The sequence below is a fragment of the Abramis brama genome, assembly GCF_963993115.1.
Source record: "Abramis brama genome assembly, chromosome: 17".
Taxonomy (NCBI): Eukaryota; Metazoa; Chordata; class Actinopteri; order Cypriniformes; family Leuciscidae; genus Abramis; species Abramis brama.
This window is the reverse complement of record NC_139979.1, coordinates 23,456,048-23,475,583: the sequence shown is the minus strand read 5'-3', so window position 1 is coordinate 23,475,583 and position 19,536 is coordinate 23,456,048. Positions and strand designations below refer to the sequence as shown.

The 19,536-nt window shown below is 40.4% G+C and overlaps 1 protein-coding gene across 2 annotated transcripts in view; it reads right to left on the bottom strand.

The window, feature by feature from the left end:
* The window catches only part of kcnj14 (potassium inwardly rectifying channel subfamily J member 14), a 35,019-nt gene extending 15,831 nt beyond the window's left edge, over nt 1–19,188 (bottom strand). For both annotated transcript variants that reach the window (XM_084088716.1, XM_084088717.1), the window contains exons 1-2: nt 18,911–19,188; nt 64–138 (exon numbers count right to left, since the gene is read on the bottom strand). The gene's annotated coding sequence lies outside the window, so the exon portion shown is untranslated. The remainder of the gene's footprint in view (nt 1–63; nt 139–18,910) is intronic.
* Between the last annotated feature and the right edge of the window lie 348 nt (nt 19,189–19,536).

The window sequence follows — 19,536 nt, the reverse complement described above, 5'->3', positions numbered from 1 at the left end:
AATGTCACAATTCCACTTACAGATTTATTTTATAGATTCATATATAAACAAATGGAAAATTACCAATGCTGGCAGTTAACGAAGTACATAGATCATCCTCTGCCTTCTTTCTTTGCCCATTAAGTCAACAGAAATCTGCTGCAAAAGATAAAATATAAAGTAAAAGATTAGTGTCTTACTAAAAAAAAAATCCTCTGTCCCTGAAATTAAATTAAAATAAATAAATAAAATACATGCAAACAAAGCCTGAGTAATTTCAAATGATCAAATCATGTTTATTTTAATTCCCAATTTTTTTCCCCTTTTATTTCCCAATAAAGACTTTTAATGTAAATATCAGACTTGCTTCTGTTAGAAGTGAAGCAAAATGAAGGTAAATTGCTCCCACATGTAGCACTTGGTGGTATAATGCCCCTGTTTACAACATGTAAAATAAGTCTCTGTTGTCCCTAGACAATAAGTCTCTGTTGTCTGTATGTCAAATTTTAGCTCAAAATACCCCACAGATATTTTTTACAGCATGTTAAAATTGTCCCTTTTTGAGGGTCCAAAAAAAAAAGCGTTGTTTTTGTGTGTCCCTTTAAATGCAAAAGAGCTGCTGCTCCCGGCACAGAGGGCGGAGCTTCAACAGCTTGTGTGTGTGTGTGTGTGTGTGTTAGCAGCTCCAATTACCTCATGCAGACAAGCCCTAAAATGTCATAACAAAATTACACACTTCACCTAATCACCAATATTTTCCCTTTTGAAAAGGCATGAAACTCTCCAAATCTCTACACTTTTGAGCTTTATTTTTGTTTTTTTAAATGGCTTTAAATATAACACTGAAAGCTAAAATATCCAGTTAAATACTTCTCTCAAGTTTTTTCACAAAAATATTTGCTCACAGTGTAGTCACAGTGCTTTCCATGTCATGTGTGTTGTTCACTTGGATCTAGTGAGTGTTTGTGCCTTATTTAATTAATCACCAACCCTTGACCTCTTTAACCACTTCACATTATACTGTAACCCAGGCTGTGTGAGTGTGTGTGTGTGTGTGTGTGTGAATATTCTGTTTCAGATCTCATTAGAACACTAAACCTATTGATTAACACATAAACCAACACTGCTGAAAATACACAATTGGCGGAGAGCCATTCTGTTGATTGACAGCATTCATGTTCTCTCAGCTAATAAGATCATCCACAGCAGTTAGTTACACTCTCATGGTTTTGAAGATTGTTAAAGCAACACTAAGGAACTTTTCCTCTTCGGTCGCCCTACAGGTTGGAAGCGGAATTGTCCATTACCGCTGTCGTAAATAGTTTCGCCGCCCGCAGCCTACTGTCGCACGCACGCTCGCTGTTTATCTAGCACCGGCTTTGGAATGAACGATCTCCACAGACAAGGTTGCATGATTTCATTAAAGTATGATGTATTGCGACATCAGAAACGAAGAAAAAGTAAATAATGACTATTTGATGTAAAGCAAGTCAAATTTGTAGTTTTCTTATGTCTCATTCGAACTACAGAAACGCGACCCGGTTTGGCAAACTTGCATAGTGCGGTTATAGCAGATATAGGGCTGCAAAGCGAATCCAGAAGTGCCTTTCACCCTGTTACTGAAACCATTTTGGAAACATTATTTTAAGGTAAAAAATGTTACTTAGTGAGTGTTGCTTTAACTTTTCTATTCCTTTTAGCAAGTAGCTGTCATGATTTTATATTTAGTGAAGCTCACAACATAATTTCGGGAGGAGTGAACCCATCTAATCTTTCAATTAACTGCCGGAGCATATAAGCAGCCGCTCACCTTGCTCTGGCATCAGCTGTTTTTGGCGTCCCTCCACCTCCCCAACTCCACCAACATTATTAGGCATCTTGCTTCCATACTCATCATCCAACCATTAGTAGTCCCACTGGGGGTATATCTAAGCTAGAGTTGAAGCTGCTTCCTCGAGCCCCTCCACTGCGGACTGCAAGCCATACGCTTAAACTTATTAACTTAAAGATTATATGGGCAAAGGAACTTGTGAATTAAGTTACCACCATTGCTTCAGTTACACTTTAGACATCTACTAACTTTGCATGTCAACTACTGTAACTCTCATTAATTTGCCACAACATGTCAGCTAACTCTTAGGGCCCTATCTTGCACCCAGCGCAATTGACTTTGTACAGCGACGCATGTTTCATTCCTATTTTGCACCCGCGCAAAGCGCGCTTTTCCCTCCACAGAAGCACGTCGCTAAACTAGGGAATGAACTTGCGCTCCCTGGGCGGTTCAGCGCAAAAAAGGAGGCGTGTTCCGGCGCAAACGTTCCTTCATGCTATTTTGCAGGTTTAGAAAACAATTGCGCCACTAACCAGGAAAAAATAGTTTAAAGTCAGTGGCGCGTTGCGCATGTTATTCATATGCTATTTTAAGGGCGCATGCTTGGCCATAATCAATGTAGCGTGTGCACAACGCGCACTTTGATTCTCTCATCTACACAGAAGCAGCAGTTTTCATTTTTGCAAATCATACATTATTACGATAGATAGATAGATAGATAGATAGATAGATAGATAGATAGATAGATAGATAGATAGATAGATAGATAATTTATTATAAAAGCATACATCTAGCTTACACATTTACCCAAATTATCATACGCCTTTTTAACCGAAGTTAATTTGGGTGGGTTTCTCCATCCCCAACGTCCCTGACGAGAGCGTTGCTCTCCTCGGCTGTGAACCGCTCCTGGCGCGCGTCTGGCAAATCCGCCGTTATAATAGGAATCCGCTTAGAACAAGTGCGCCTGCTCTTAAAGGGAATGTGAGATGACGCTCTGATTGGTTTATTTCACGTTACGCCCAAACCACACCTATGAATAATGAAGCTACTTCAGACCAACCCCTTTTAGATTTGCGCCTGGCGCAAGAGTCATTTATCCCGCCGGGAAAATAGCAACAGCGCCAAGACCCGCCCACAAAGTTACTTGCGCTTTGCGCTTTGACACTTGCGTTTCAGATCGTTAAAATAGGGCCCTTAGAGTATTAATAGACTGTTAGGTTAGTGTTAGGGTTAGCCGAATAAATTGAGGTAGTTGTAAAGTTACTTATAGTCAGTAGAATGTCTGTTGGGGGACCTTTAATATAAAGTGTTAGCAGATATTAAGCAGAGAGTCTTCTAATACTCTAATGACGGCTAGTTGACTTAGTTGCAAAGTTACTTATAGTTAGTTGAATGTCTAAAGTAGACTATCATTAGTTATTTCCCTAAATAAAGACTGATATGAATGATAAAAAGTTGCTTCTTTTAGAAAAAGGTCAATTGCAAAATATGTTATTTTTAATAGCACTTAAATGTGTGCTAAAATAATGGCAGATTTAGTAACCTTGATGATACTCTAAAACTTAAAACACTTACGGACCAGGTACCATGATTTGAAACCCACACAAATCTCGGATTGATTGCAAAGTTTAACCATCATAAAGTGAAAGTTCACCATTTGCACGTGTTTTAGATCCTGTCAGTTTAAACATTCACATGATTTTAAACCATTTTCAACCAAAATGCCTGTCTGAGAAAGAAAACGGATGTGTATCAATATATTAGATCTGAGCATTCAGTCTTAAAATGACATCAGCCTCCTGCAGCTGTCTGTGTCATTAATCTTAATCAAACAAAACAAAAAAAGAAAATCACTTTTAGCTTTAACAGATATTATTATATATATATATTTATACATTTAATTTATAGAGTGAAGACTATGCAGTGTTATTTTACATTTGATTAAATTTCTGTACCTGAATACTGTTTAACTTCTCTGAAAAACATAAAGCACTGCTTATTTCATTTGTATCTCTGTTCTATTGTATTTTTCTATGCTTGTAATTTATTTTCTATGCAGATGCACTCCCCTAAAAAAAACATCCCAATCATTCTAGAATGAATAATTCTTTCCACATAGAGCTATTCAAGTCTTCTGTTGAAATTGTTTTCATATTGCAATATACAGTATATCACAGAAAAACAAAATATTGCAATGTTAGTTTTTTTCCAATATCGTGCAGCCCTACTTCATATTAGTTGGTTTTTAAATGAACTGCAAAAAATACTAAAAGGATTTAAACATTCAAAATTAAACCTGAAAATATAATTTATATATAATAATAAGTAATAATAAGTAAATTGTAGCATTGACCATGTGAACTTATTTGTACAAAAGGTCATTTTCAATTTTGATCATTTTCAAATAGCTGAATACCATGACTGTTAAGCTGATCATATAATTGTAAATGAAAAAAGTATTTTAAATTGTTGAAAACAGTTCTTAAGAGTTATCAACAATTTCAGTGAACTTCACGTGTACTAACACTGACTCTCTCACTTTCTCTCTCCATATCACTCTCTTTAACATGTTGGTGGTGTCTGGTGAAACCTCCCATGCTGCTTATGAAAACTGAGTGCTATACTCAAACACCCCTGATCCTCTCCAGCACGTGTAGCATTCAGAAGGACCAAGATACGGGGCCAAGGTCAGCGTGATATGCGGACGCTCTAGAATAATTGCTGGCAGAGAGCCAGAGCAGCAGTGCCAGGCTTATGTCGGGGTGGAGTGCACTGATCAGACTGCAATTAACAGGGAACTAGCTAAATCTATGCAAATCAGCTCAAATGTTACACAACAATTAACGTTTGACTGCATAACAAGGTTAATAGCGATGTTCCATCTGACCCCAGAATATTTTAATAAAAGAAAAAGGGTTGTGAAAAGGAGCACAATTAAAACATTTGTACTATTGTTCCTGAACATAAAAAATGTTCCAGGACTCTACATATAAATATCATTATTTTCAGTAGTTTATTCTCTCTGACCCCTTGGCACTCAAACTGCATTCGTCTCTCTATCCATCCTGTATTATCTCTCTCTTTGTCTTTCTATCCCTGTCCCTGATTACATGTCCATGTTCAAGTGTTATGAAGGGAGATTAAGGTCCATGTGAAAATCAATTCAATAACATTCTGTACAGTGAATAACCTTTCGATCTCTTCCTCCCTTTCAGAAATCTGATGGGGATAATCTTATCGAAAAATGTACGCTATTATTACATCACATGACTGATGTCATGCACTTTTCTATGGTACAGTATGTGAAAGTAATTTTACTTCAGCTAAGACTGACAAGACAGGCTCATATTCTAGGCTGTAAAAAATGATAACCTAAAAAATATGACATATAAATTAACTGGTTTTATTTAAGTCAAAAATATTATTTATATATATATATATATATATATATATATATATATATATATATATATATATATATAAACAAACATTTATATAAACCATAGCCTATATATTGCTGAATCAACCTAAATACATTTATTTATACCAACACAATTTTTTTTTATGTGTTAAATCAAGTAAAATAAGGCAACAATTGCAAATTACCACTTTCTACAGTGTATGTACTGTACGCTGGTTAAATACTACAGACACTTTACAGATGAGAAACATTTGTTAGTAAAGTGACAAGTAGTATGCTTGTCTTTTATTTCTAGTATTGACCATTTTATGTGATCAAGAAGCACATGGCAGACCTGCATTGATATTCCACAAACATTCTGTTCTATTCAAAAATTCGAATTAGAATTCGAAATTTGAAAATCAGTAACGTTCTATTGAAGAGAAAACTAAATGTACAAATTGCAATAAAGCGTGATCCATAAAGAAAACCAGCAAATAAACTAACAAATATGAGTGTCAATGTTACATAAAAAACATGTTCCACATTAGGAGTGAAAAAAAAAACAACTGAAATAAACGTTTTGTCTTAAACCACGAATTCTAGGAATGGGAATCCTAAGGAATTTTATGTTTGTGGTTGTGATTTGATTCTTATTAAAGGGATAGTTTAAGAATCAAGACAGCCTAAAATGAAAATGAAGTCATCATTTAGCCTACTCACTCTGGTGTTGTTGTAATGTTATGCAGCACATTTGAGCTTCAGCAAGAACCAATGAGGTTCATTCTCGTGTTACAGCACATAGGGATGTCACGATACCAAAATTCCAGTAGTTGGTAGGTTCTCTGTACCAATTTCGGTACCACAGCAAAATCTGTTGGAACTATTTTTCTATTTTATTTAACTATTTGAAAAAAAAAAACCCCATTAAATTCAATTCAGTGACTTTATTATTTATGATGGTAATCATAAGTAAATGATACATATAAGCATTGAAGGCTACATGCTGTTTAAACATAAATATTGCTTATAAAAAATCAAGTTAAAAATAAGCAACCTTCTATGCACACATTATTATTATTATTAGTAGTAGTATTTTTAATACATGGAGATGTAGCTTAAAAAATAAAATAATAATACATGTTTTAATACATGGAGACGTAGCTACCCCTCCTTGAACTGCCACCTTACCATGGTGGAGGGGTTTGAGTACCCGAACGACCCTAGGAGCTATGTTGTCTGGGGCTATATGCCCCTGGTAGGTTCTCCCAAGGCAAACAGGTCCTAGGTGACGGGTCAGACTAAGAGCGGTTCAAAAATCCTTTATGATGCCTATAAATTTGAGGACCGTGACGTCGCCCGGCATGGCGCAGCCGGGGCCCCACCCTGGAGCCAGGCCCGGGGTTGGGGCTCGTATGCGAGCGCCTGGTGGTCGGGCCTCCCCCCATGGGGTCCGGCCGGGCTCAGCCCGAAGGAGTGACGTGGGGCCGCTCTCCCGTGGACCCACCACCTGCAGGAGGGACCGCAAGGGGCCGGTGCTTAGTGGATCGGGCGGCAGTCGAAGGCGGGGGCCTCGACAACCCGATCCCTGGACGCGGAATCTAGCTCTAGGGACATGGAACGTCACATCTCTGGCAGGGAAGGAGCCTGTTGTGCGTGAGGTTCAGAGATTCCGACTAGAGATAGTTGGGATCACCTCCACACATGGCTTGGGCTCTGGAACCACACTCCTTGAGAGAGGATGGACTCTTCACCACTCTGGAGTTGCTCATGGTGAGAGGCGGTGGGCTGGTGTGGGTTTGCTTATAGCCCCCCAGCTCAGCCGCCATGTGCTGGAGTTCACCCTGGTGAACGAGAGGGTCGCTTCCCTGCGCCTTTGGGTCGGGGATAGGTCTCTCACTGTCGTGTGCGCCTATGGGCCAAACGGCAGTGTAGAGTACCCGGCCTTCTTTGAGACTCTGGGAGGGGTGCTGGAAAGTGCTCTGACTGGGGACTCCGTCGTTCTACTGGGGGACTTCAACGCCCACGTGGGCAACGACAGTGACACCTGGAGGGGCGTGATTGGGAGGAACGGCACCCCTGATCTGAACCCGAGTGGTGTTCTGTTATTGGACTTCTGTGCTAGTTACAGCTTGTCCATAACGAACACCATGTTCAAGCATAAGGGTGTCCATCAGTGCACATGGCACCAGGACACCCTAGGCCGGAGGTCGATGATCGACTTTGTGGTTGTTTCATCTGACCTCCGGCCGTATGTCTTGGACACTCGGGTGAAGAGAGGGGCGGAGCTGTCAATGGATCACCACCTGGTGGTGAGTTGGATCCAATGGCGGGGGAGGAAGCTGGACAGACTCGGCAGACCCAAACGTACTGTGGGGGTCTGTTGGGAACGTTTGGCCGAATCCCCTGTCAGAGAGATCTTCAACTTCCACCACCGGCAGAGCTTGGACCAGATCCCGAGGGAGTCTGGAGATACTGAGTCCGAGTGGACCATGTTCTCCACCTCCATTGTCAACGCGGCCACTCGGAGCTGTGGCCGTAAGGTCTCCGGTGCCTGTCGAGGCGGCAATCCCCGAACCCGGTGGTGGACACCGGAAGTAAGGGATGCCGTAAAGCTGAAGAAGGAGTCCTATCGGGCCTGGCTGGCTTGTGGGACTCCTGATGCAGCTGACGGGTACCGACAGGCCAAGCGGACTGCAGCCCGGGTGGTTGTGAAGGCAAAAAATCGGGCTTGGGAGGAGTTCGGTGAGGCCATGGAGAAGGACTACCGGTCGGCCTCAAAGAGATTCTGGACAACCGTCCGGCGCCTCAGGAGGAGGAAGCAGTGCCCTACCAACGCTGTTTACAGTGGAGGTGGGTGGCAGTTGACCTCGACTGGGGATGTCATCGGACGGTGGAAGGAATACTTTGAGGATCTCGTCAATCTCGCTGTCACGTCTTCCATTGAGGAAGCAGAGACTGAGGGCTCGGAGGTGGACTCGTCCATCACCCGGGCTGAAGTCACCGAGATTAGGGGTGCACCGAAATTTCGGCCGCCGAAAATTTTCGGCCGAAATGGCATTATCGGTTTCGGGCCGAAATAAAAAAAAAAAGCCGAAAACGTTTAACCGAAAATGAATGTCACCCGCCCCTCCCATCCGTGCGCAAGCGCTTAGGTTTCACTCACGGTCGAGCTGTTATCACGCGTCTGCCTATCAAAGATTAAGCATGTCAAAGGGCTGTCACTTATTGCACAATCGATCGGACCAACCAACACAAGTTTCGAAAACGAAAATAGGGAATCGATTTTAACGGCCTTCTCTCGGAGCGCGTCCAGCTCGTCACTACAGTATACGCTCGCAGCGAACGCGCGTCACACAGCAACTGCAGGTTCTGACACACACACACATAGCCTATTTTTGCATAATATAGTGCATAATATGTAGCCTTCAGTAATGCTTTTCATTGATGTTATGGCAGTCCACATTGCTGACTTGTGCGCCCTCTTTACGGTCGTCCTAATGCCTGTTTAGTTGTCCGTGGATTTGCCTATATTTGGCGTTGAAAATGGATCGACGCCAAATATAGGCAATTTACTAACGATTCAATGAACACTTAGCCTATGTCTCAAAAATCGAACAGGAAAAATCGAACAGTGACAGCCCTATACGAGAGGACACCAAAGTTGCAATATGTAACATTTGTTCTGCAAAAATCTCCAAAATTGTGGATTTTTTTTGCACAACTTTTAAAAAACTATTTTATTTGATGGAACATAAAACTTGAAGAATAATATTATTTGGTATTATTATTTATATTTATTGTTAAAAATATTTTATGTTTTGTTATGTAACTGTTAATAAAATTTGATTATTATATTGTGATTTTTCATTTCAGATCCATTAAATTCAAGCAGTATATATACGTTTTTAAAAGAAACCATTTTCGGCTTCAGTTTCGGTTTTCGGCCAAGAGCATCCTAAATTTTCGGTTTCGGTTTCGGCCCAGAATTTCCATTTCGGTGCATCACTAACCGAGATAGTCAAGAAACTCCTCGGTGGCAAGGCACCGGGGGTGGATGAGATCCGCCCCGAGTACCTCAAGTCTCTGGGTGTTGTGGGGCTGTCTTGGCTGACACGCCTCTGCAGCATCGCGTGGCGGTCGGGGACAGTACCTTTGGACTGGCAGACCGGGGTGGTGGTCCCTCTTTTTAAGAAGGGGGACCGGAGGGTGTGCTCCAACTATAGGGGGATCACACTTCTCAGCCTCCCCGGGAAAGTCTATGCCAGGGTACTGGAAAGGAGAATATGGCCGATAGTAGAACCTCGGATTCAGGAGGAACAGTGTGGTTTTCGTCCCGGTCGTGGAACACTGGACCAGCTCTATACCCTCTCCAGGGTGCTGGAGGGTTCATGGGAGTTTGCCCAACCAATCCACATGTGCTTTGTGGATTTGGAGAAGGCATTCGACTGTGTCCCTCGCGGCATCTTGTGGAGGGTGCTCTGGGAGTATGGGATTCGGGGCCCTTTGCTAAGGGCTATCTGGTCCCTGTACGACCGGAGCAGGAGCTTGGTCCGCATTGCCGGCAGTAAGTCAGACTTGTTCCCGGTGCGTGTTGGACTCCGGCAGGGCTGCCCTTTGTCACCGGTTCTGTTCAAAATTTTTATGGACAGAATTTCTAGGTGCAGCCAGGGGCCGGAGGGTGTCAGGTTTGGGGACCACACGATTTCATCTCTGCTCTTTGCGGATGATGTTGTCGTGCTGGCCCCATCAGACCAGGACCTTCAGCATGCACTGGGACGGTTTGCAGCCGAGTATGAAGTGGCTGGGATGAGAATCAGCACCTCCAAATCCGAGGCCATGGTTCTCAGTTGGAAAAGGGTGGTTTGCCCGCTTCAGGTTGGTGGAGAGTTCCTGCCTCAAGTGGAGGAGTTCAAGTATCTTGAGGTCTTGTTCACGAGTGAGGGAAGGATGGAACGGGAGATTGACAGACGGATCGGTGCAGCTTCTGCAGTAATGCTTTCGCTGTACCGGTCTGTTGGGGTGAAGAAGGAGCTGATCCGCAAGGCGAAGCTCTCGATTTACCGGTCAATCTACGTTCCTACTCTCACCTATGGTCATGAGCTGTGGGTCATGACTGAAAGGACAAGATCCCGGATACAGGCGGCCGAAATGAGCTTTCTCCGCAGGGTGGCTGGGCGATCCCTTAGAGATAGGGTGAGAAGCTCAGTCACTCAGGAGGAGCTTAGAGTAGAGCCGCTGCTCCTCCACATTGAGAGGGGCCAACTGAGGTGGCTCGGGCATCTTTTCCGGATGCCTCCTGGACGTCTTCCCAGGAAGGTGCTCCGGGCATGTCCCACCGGGAGGAGACCCCGGGGAAGACCTAGGACACGCTGGAGGGACTATGTCTCCTGGCTGGCCTGGGAATGCCTCGGTGTCCCCCCGGAAGAGCTGGAGGAAGTGTCTAGGGAGAGGGAAGTCTAGGCATCCCTGCTTAGACTGCTGCCCCCGCGACCCGGCCCCGGATAAGCGGAAGAAGATGGATGGATGGATGGATGAATGGAGACGTCTCTAAATCTACTGTACAGTAGCCTAATATAAATATTTCTGTCAATTTCTTCAAGTTAAACCGAACTTTTATTTTGACGGGTTGCCGTGAAGACCTTTGAGTTTCTGTGTGTGTATGATATGACAATAGTTTTTCTCAAATGAAATGGTAAAATGCTCATGAAGTGACTCTCAGAGCAGCTCTGGAGATGAATTTCATCATGTCATCATATCGTGAGGCAGCAGAGACTGAAAACAGTGCGAGCATCACTTGTGCTTCAGTGTGTGTGTGTGTGTGTGTGGTAAATAAAGCCGCGCGTCTGCGCCATTCATTCACTCATACCCCTTTTCCAACAGCAAGAACCGGGTGCTAATTCAGAGCCAGAGCTATTGCCAGTTCGGAGTTGGTTCGACTGACGAGCTTTCTAAGAACCAGTTTGCCTTTCCACAGGCCAGAGAGCCACCCACCACAGAGCCAGATCTTACGTCACTGTACACATCTCATGTTGCCCGGCAGCGCCAAACACAAACAGACCAGGCTTGTTCGAGATGGTTCGACTTCTCGCAGACCGATCGGCACATGACATCAAAGCACTGCGAAAGTGATCCAAAAGCACAAGGAGTCGTATGCTCTCCAAACATTCCCGCAGCTCCGAGCGGTCCGCGCCGCTCCGATGCATCTGGAACAAGCCTTCCATCAACAATGGCGGTCGTTGCGTTACTATTGATGCTTTGCGAACCTACATCGGCATCCAAACACGGCAAATCCAACGCGTTTGTACAGCTCGCAGTAACTTGCATAGACGGAGATTACAATCTGCTGCTATTAGCTCGATTAGCTACTATTTAAAAAATGGCGGTCACAAGTTTCTGTTAGTCTTGTTGGTCACGGTAACCCTGTCCCCAGCCCCTGATGCAAGCGGTTCTTACTTCTAGACCAGCAATGTTTTGGTGCTACTTAAGAACCACTTTTCCTGGTTCAGAGCTGGTGCTTTGGGTCCATACTCGTGTTACGCAGCACGTTTGAGCTTCTGCAGGAGCCAATGAGGTCCATTCTCTTGTTACGCAGCACGTTTGAGCTTCAGCAAGAACCAATGAGGTTCATTCTCGTGTTACACAGCACATTTGAGCTTTTGCAGGAACCAATGAGGTCCATTCTCGTGTTACGCAGTAGGTTTTAGCTTCTGCGGGAACCAATGAGGTTCATTCTTGTGTTACGCAAAAAGCTTGTTCTCGCCAGCCAAGCAGGTTTGGTTGAACTTCTGTTTATGTTCGCTGATTAATGTTTATATGTGAATAAAGGACTAAATTCAATCTGTCCATCAGATAAAGTGATCGTTTCTCTCAAATTTGGTCTAAACTGTTCGATTCATTAGTTTACGATCTCTTTAGGAACTTTTTGAAGTGTCAAAGTGGTAGTTGTTTAGCTGTCAATAAAGGGACAGAAAGCTCTCAGATTTCATTAAAAATATCTTCATTTGTGTTCCGTAGATGAATGAAAGTCTTACGGGTTTGGAACAACATGAGGGTGAGTAATTGATGACAGAATTATCATTTTTGGTTGAACTATCCCTTTAATATAATTCTTGTAAAAATGTGTTTACTTTTCAGTGACTTCACAGCATGGCAACACAACACAATATCAGTTCCTGGATCATGTTTTTGATTCACAAGAAAGAATTAGCTCATAAAAGTCAAACTTTAGGGAATCAGCGTAATTTGGTCACGGCTGTAAGATTCACTAAATAGAACAAGTTTATAAGATTAATTTGTTCGGGAATCAGACATTACTAGACGCATTGTATCTAGCACGAACTACCAAGAATGCACATTAAAAATGTTAACGGAACTGAAAGACATGAAAATCATTTGGTTACAGTTATTTTTTCTTTTTTTTAATTAACCATGAATAAATTAAGTATAGTATAATAAGTATAAATAAGCTTTTGAGTATTATAGAATTAGTCAAACTTCTGCCTGAATCACATAATGTATTGTACAGACTACATTCAAACTTAAGTTTTGTAGAAAATTTCAGCCTTAAGTGGGCTTTAAAAAAATTAATTTGAGAGCAAAATTTGAAAATCTCTTATTGATTGATGATGTTCGGCATTCAAAATTTAACCAAGAGCAAGTACATCATAATATTTGCATTCTGAATCACAACCAGCTATCTTTCTTACATCTATTTGCATACTGAACTGTGAGTGGTCTTGTCATCATTGCATATAATGAACCATTTATAGCTGCTTTTATAGTGCACAAGCGATGTTCATTCTTGTGAGCAGCCAAATAAACACAAGAATCGCACTGGCATGATTTAATTTACACAGGACCAAAGCCTGCATTGAAACTTGCAGGAAATGCAAATTTAGTGAATAAAACATTACTCACGTCACGAATATCTAATTGTTTAAAATGTATAATGTTTATGCAACAAGCTCAGTGACTGGTTGCATATAGTATTGGTATATGGTGGAAATACATGCTAAGCACCTGCAGCAGAACACATGCAGTAATACAACAGCCCACATGCTGCATGACTAATCCATAGCGCCATCGATTCCGCTATGCCACAAAATGGGGCCACAAAAAGTCCATGCATTCACATGGCCGAGCTGTGTCACTCTCCATTTCCCTCTCTGGCTCACTCTCAATTTCTCCGTGCTGCTCTCTCGCTCACTTTCAGTCTCTGATTTGATGTCTTCTTCTATCTCTCTCAAGTCTAGGTATGCCAGAGGCATGCGATGAGATTATAGTGATCCAGTCAGCCTACTGAAGCCTGGCTGGAAACTAACTCGTGTTAATCTGAGAGCAGTAATGAGAAAGTATTAACTACAGATAACATCCCCACTCACTGATTCTCTCCACAATAGGCTTCAGTACAATCACCAAATCATTAGAACCTAATGTATGTGAAGAGACCAAGACTACTTTTCCTCTTAAACTGATAAATGAGGAATGATATTTTTAAAATCTTAAAGGAATATTCCAGGGTCAGTAGGGACCATGATGTTGATTAAAAATGTTTGATGGGGTCAATTCGTATTAAAATACTCACAGTTTCAATAGTATAGACACACAATGTACATAATTTGTTTTAATATGATTTAAATGTGAAAAAAATACTTACTAACCTTTTCTATGTAAAGTTAAATATCAAATTTTACAACTCTGTTGCCACGAGTCACAAGACAAACATTTCTGTGCATTTATTTAATTATAAGATCTCTATTGTGTTTTTAAAACCTCCAAATTCTTGCCCAATTAAACTTACACTTACATCAATGCAATCTCAATTTCTGCATTTTTTAAAGAAAAATAGTCTAAATATATATATATATATATATATTTTTTTAGAAATCAACATTAAAATCAAAAGTGTAAGTGCTGTTGAATGAGCTTAACTTGTATTGAATCTGGAATATTTCTTTAAAGTTGGCATAAAACAGAAGTTGTAATAGTCTTTTTTTTCTTCCCTATTACATATATACGAGTTTCTCAAACAAGACAAAATGTAATGCGGGAATTGATGGGATGATTGTGGTTTGCTATTGCAGCAATCTCATATGATTAACAGGTTGTATATTTTTTATGCTTTCTTTCTTCAGATTAAGACATGCCAGATGCCTCATCCAGCCAAACTCTCTCCTGCACATACTGTCAGGGTCCTCCTCATTCACTTCTCTGCCTGCCTGCTTTCCACACTGTGGTCTGTTGCTGCAACACTTCAACCCCAGGAGCTTATAAAGTGTTGTGTCACCTTAGATATGCGTGGGAGTGCAGACTTCTTTTAAACTGCCTGTTACTGCAGTAGCACTGACACAACTTACATAGTCTGAGTACTCGGTCTTTGCAACCCTAACCAATGTCTATAGGACACAACAGCCTCTTTAACCCTTTAAAGGTTATAAATTCAGTGAGGAACTGCTTCTGAACTAGTACTGGTAAAGCTACTTGAAACCCATGACAACAGTCTTATCATAGAACCAACAGTTTATCACACATTCATTATGATAAGAGCAAGCTTGTGCATATTTAGTTGGTGAGTGAATTTCATTGTACTGACAAAGACCCTGTGCTAAATGCCACACAAATGGCATGAGTACCGTTCTGAATCATTCAATGACACATGGGACACCCTGCGGTCTTACAGCCTTATTTGCGCATGTCTGTGAAGATCCATATCATAAGGTCCATATTATTTAGGACAGATGGCTGCAAACAATGTTTAAAGTCCCATCCTGCACTAAAACAGATATTTAAGAGTGCCTAAAATCAACTATCTTTGCTAAAGTCCTGTTCACACCAGGCATATTAATCAAAGCTAATGCAATAACTATGTCTCCTCCACATGCGTTGGCATGATAACGTTCTGTTTATCATAAGCACGCGCTGCATGTTTGTCGTCTGCCACTTTAAATGCTCAAGATCTTTAAAGTCAGGTGGATTCTAATTGACTGTGTGATGGATTTTTAATTAATCATAACTAAAATTTATTTTTCTAGCAGGAACAACATTCATATGCTCTTGAATCTTAAATGTTTCCAAACCCTTTGGTCGAACACTCATGACTTTGAGTGTGTGTGTATAAATAACAAATAGGGGAAATGAAACTAGACAGATGTCTAGGTTTGAAAACTTGTGATTAACCTTCTGATTAACAACTAAGTAATCAAGAAAACAGAGTTTGCTTCTACCTAGTAACAGAAGGGTTTGCCTATGAAGAACCAATCAAATTTTAGGGAAATTATGTAATGTATCATGTCATTTTCACCATGCTCCTATTCTATAAAAACTGTTGTATTCCTTTTGCTGGTGGGATTCTCTTTGAAATTTGTCTGAGATCCTCCGGCCGTGATTAAAGCATATTCAGAGGCATTGTCTGGAGTCTGTTTAGTTATTGCTGCGCAGCAAGTTAGGGTTAGGGGACTCGGCCAACGTCAATGAGGAGACACGCTAGAGTTAAATATTATTGAACGGGGATGTCAATTGTAGACGAGACCCAGATACAGGAAACTAATGTCGACTGTAGACGTTCGGGGACGTCGATTGTAGGCGAGACCCAGGAAGACTTAAAGGGATAGTTCACCCAAAAATGAAAATTCTGTCATCATTTACTCACCCTCAAGTTGTTCCAAACCTGTACGAGTTTCTTTGTTCTGCTGAACACAAAGGAAGATATTTGGAAGAATGTTTGTAACCAAACAGATCTCGGTCCCCATTGACTACCATAGTAGGAAAAAAATATACTATGGTAGTCAATGGGGACCGAGATCTGTTTGGTTACAAACATTCTTCCAAATATCTTCCTTTGTGTTCAGCAGAACAAAGAAACTCGTACAGGTTTGGAACAACTTGAGGGTGAGTAAATGATGACAGAATTTTCATTTTTGGGTGAACTATCCCTTTAAGTCAGGTGCGAAAAATGAAAAAATCGACCACAATTGTCAATGATTTTATCGTTCATCAGCTGGGAATTTTTTTTAATCGTTTCTAAATCGTTTCCCTGTGTTGTTATCGTTGTAGCTGGTGTGGACTTCCGTATTCTCTAAGAATTAGAATGGTTCTAAAAACTGTATTGTTATAGTTGATGTAAACTTATCTTAAGTGCTGTGTGATCTTGACTTAACTTTTAATAATCGTTCTAATTATATGAGAATAGTCAAGTCCACACCACAAATAGGCCTATATGATAACAATAAGGAAAAAATAATTAGAATCAGAACAATATTTTCCAGGTGATGATAAAATCATTGGCAGTCCATCAGAATTCACCAAACTTTAAAGAGTTCAAGCATCTAAAAGCAGCAGACGACATAACTGTGATGCAAGCTTATAATAAACAGAACATAATGTTGGACACTAATATAGTTATTGTATAGTTATCGTTCTTTTAATATGAGTGTGCAAAATTTGGCCCTAGTAGGAAAGAGGCTGCAGATATTCAGACCTACAGCATGACTGAAATTTACTTTTTCAATAAACAAGTTGTTAATGTTGAGTAACTTATGTGTTAGACCCAGTATTGCGAGTTACTTCGTCTACTGTATTTATGAAAATAGTTCCAAATTCCAAACAAAATAATAGCAGGATCAACAGTTCCACATCTCCATGCAGTGATGCTTTATTTCTGAATGAATCACAAAACAGCTGAATTAATAATGATTCAATGACTATGTCATAAAGACCTATGTCACTTGTCGCCACCTACTGTCAAAAAAAGGTATCCTGAAAAAGGTTTCACTGAAAAAACCCAAGCCACAGACCACGCAAACTAGGAAAAGTCTGAAAATTTAGTACTAACCCTATCCCTACCCCTAAACCTAACCCTACCCATAACTTCACAGTTAAATGACAGGTGAATAACACTAATGTGAAAGCACCTAACCCTGGTTGTAAGCCAAAACTATACATAAACTGTAAACTTGTCCTTTATATCTGATTGGTTGATTGGAATGTTGTTCCAGGAACATTTTGTATTTGTTGAAATCACGTTCACCAATTCACTCAAAAGCTCCTCGAGCATGTTTTAATGGAAATATCTCTTTTCCAATGTTCATAACTTCATCACCTCAACCATCTCTGACTCAATTTTCTCTGTGCCTCCTACAGCTCTGCCTCTCGAATTCTTGAAGATTAATCTTTGTACTGAAATAATGCATAAATCTTTTCATCTCATTGTAATTTCTCCTTTTCTTTTTTATCAGCGTTTCTCCTACTCGTCCTCTGCAAAAAAAATGTAGTTTGTAGTCTCTCATGTGATGCATCAAAAGTTAAATGGGAGAAAGTATATCACTCTCTCCCGCTATCGCTTTCAGATCCTCTCTCCAGTCTATCACGTGGAAGAGGAGGAGGAGGATGGGAGATGAAAAGGTAATCCTTTAGTCTGAGAGCATTTAGTTTTAAGTGTTCATTTTCACATCATGCTCAAGCCAATGATTCTCCTAATGAAAGTGTCACCATCATTTCTACAGAAATGAACCTTCTCCCGTTGTCTCAAAAAAGAAAGCACCGATTCTTAGAACTAATGACCTTGAGGTTAATCTCAACTTCAAACTAATAATACTGTAATACAGCGCCAGATGAAGGAAAGAGAAATGAAACGAAAATCCTCTTTGCAGTGGCACTAAAATAACAACAAAATTTGGGGTGCAATTGCCTCTCCGTGTGGTTTACTAAAAAGTGAATGCAGCCATTATAAAAGGACCTGATTTGGGTAGTGTGTTATTTATAGAATTACCTAACTGCTCCGTGGGATTAATAAAGCAAACTAAACTCAAACACCACTGAAATACTTTGAAATGTCTATGTTAGACTATGAGACTATCAGATTAATTTTGATATCCAACAAAGACTATAGCACATACAAATCTGTACTTTAATCTACATTCTTCAAGTAGTTAAATACAGAATATATTTAAGTATGTAGGCTATAAAAATTTAGAAAAAAAAAGAAAAAAAATGAGCTACTATTAAATCTATAAGCATTGGGGGACCCTTTTTTATAACTTTGAAATTAACAAACTTTACAATATAGGTCTAATGTGTAATAGATTACAAAGAAATAGTGAGAAATGCCATTAAAGTTTCATTTACAGGTTGTCAGCCTATTCATATTTGAATACATGCTGATCTCCAATAGGCTACCTATTGTTGTTTTTAATGGTGTATTAATAAAAACAAATTTGTTTTAGCGTGCAGCTAAATATCAACTATTTTCTACAATATTTTTAATGACTTCGTGATTAATGAAAGTTATTATAAAGTAATCAAGCCTTGTTTTGCTGATATAGGCTGCTGTGAATGAGGCCTGATCGAAATGCCCTTCACCATGACCTGGTCACAGGTCAACCTGGCGACAGACGAGTTTTGAATTAGCCTAATATTCATGTTTGTGTTCTTACAAAGACCACAAAAGTATACCAATAGAGCAATTAACCTACATTTTGAGTGAATTCGCTGTGAAATGTTTTGAAGTTTCGTGTTTATGATTTATTTACCAATTAACAGCCAAACAATTCTACGTCGTACTGAACCACATCATGCACAACTATACTATTAAATGCTCATATGGTACATTTATGTTTACTTAAGTAATACAAGAAAATCACTGAAACTAAGCCGATGGAAGTCAAATTTGAAGTTTGAAGAACGAAAACGACACTCACCGGCTCGTGCACAAATGTCATCACATAGCTATAGTCCATTTAAGCGTCATGTCCATTCCATTTCAATTCTAACACTGTTTTAATTTCAATTAATATTAAAGCACAAGCCAGATAAAGCGGCTGCTGTTTGAGGATGCGTCACATTAAAACGCTTTGCGGCGCGTGAAAGTGTGGCGTGGGCGCTCTCTCTCTCTCCGCGTGCTCTCCTCCGCGCGCGCGCTCACCAGCAGGCAGAAAAAAACTTCAGTATCTAATCTGCATCCTTTCCTCTCCTCTCTGCATCCTCTCATTCTGACTGTCCCTCTTACTTAGTCGTTGTTTCGTGACATTGACACGCAAACTTACTGTAACGGAACGGAAATCTGAATATTTTTGTTAAGTAATGTTTCATTGTTACGTTATATTATCAGAAAATGCTTGGTTCCTATCAACATCAACGTTTTAGCATTAGTGCAGTATTCTTATACACGGGCGAAGTCGTTGTTTCATTCCATTGACACTCACTGTAACAAAAAGTTATTTTGGTGAAGTAATGTTGCATTGTTACGTCATATTAGCTGCAAATATTTGGTTCATAACAACATCACAGCACGTTTTATTAGCATTAGTGCAATATAAACTGACAA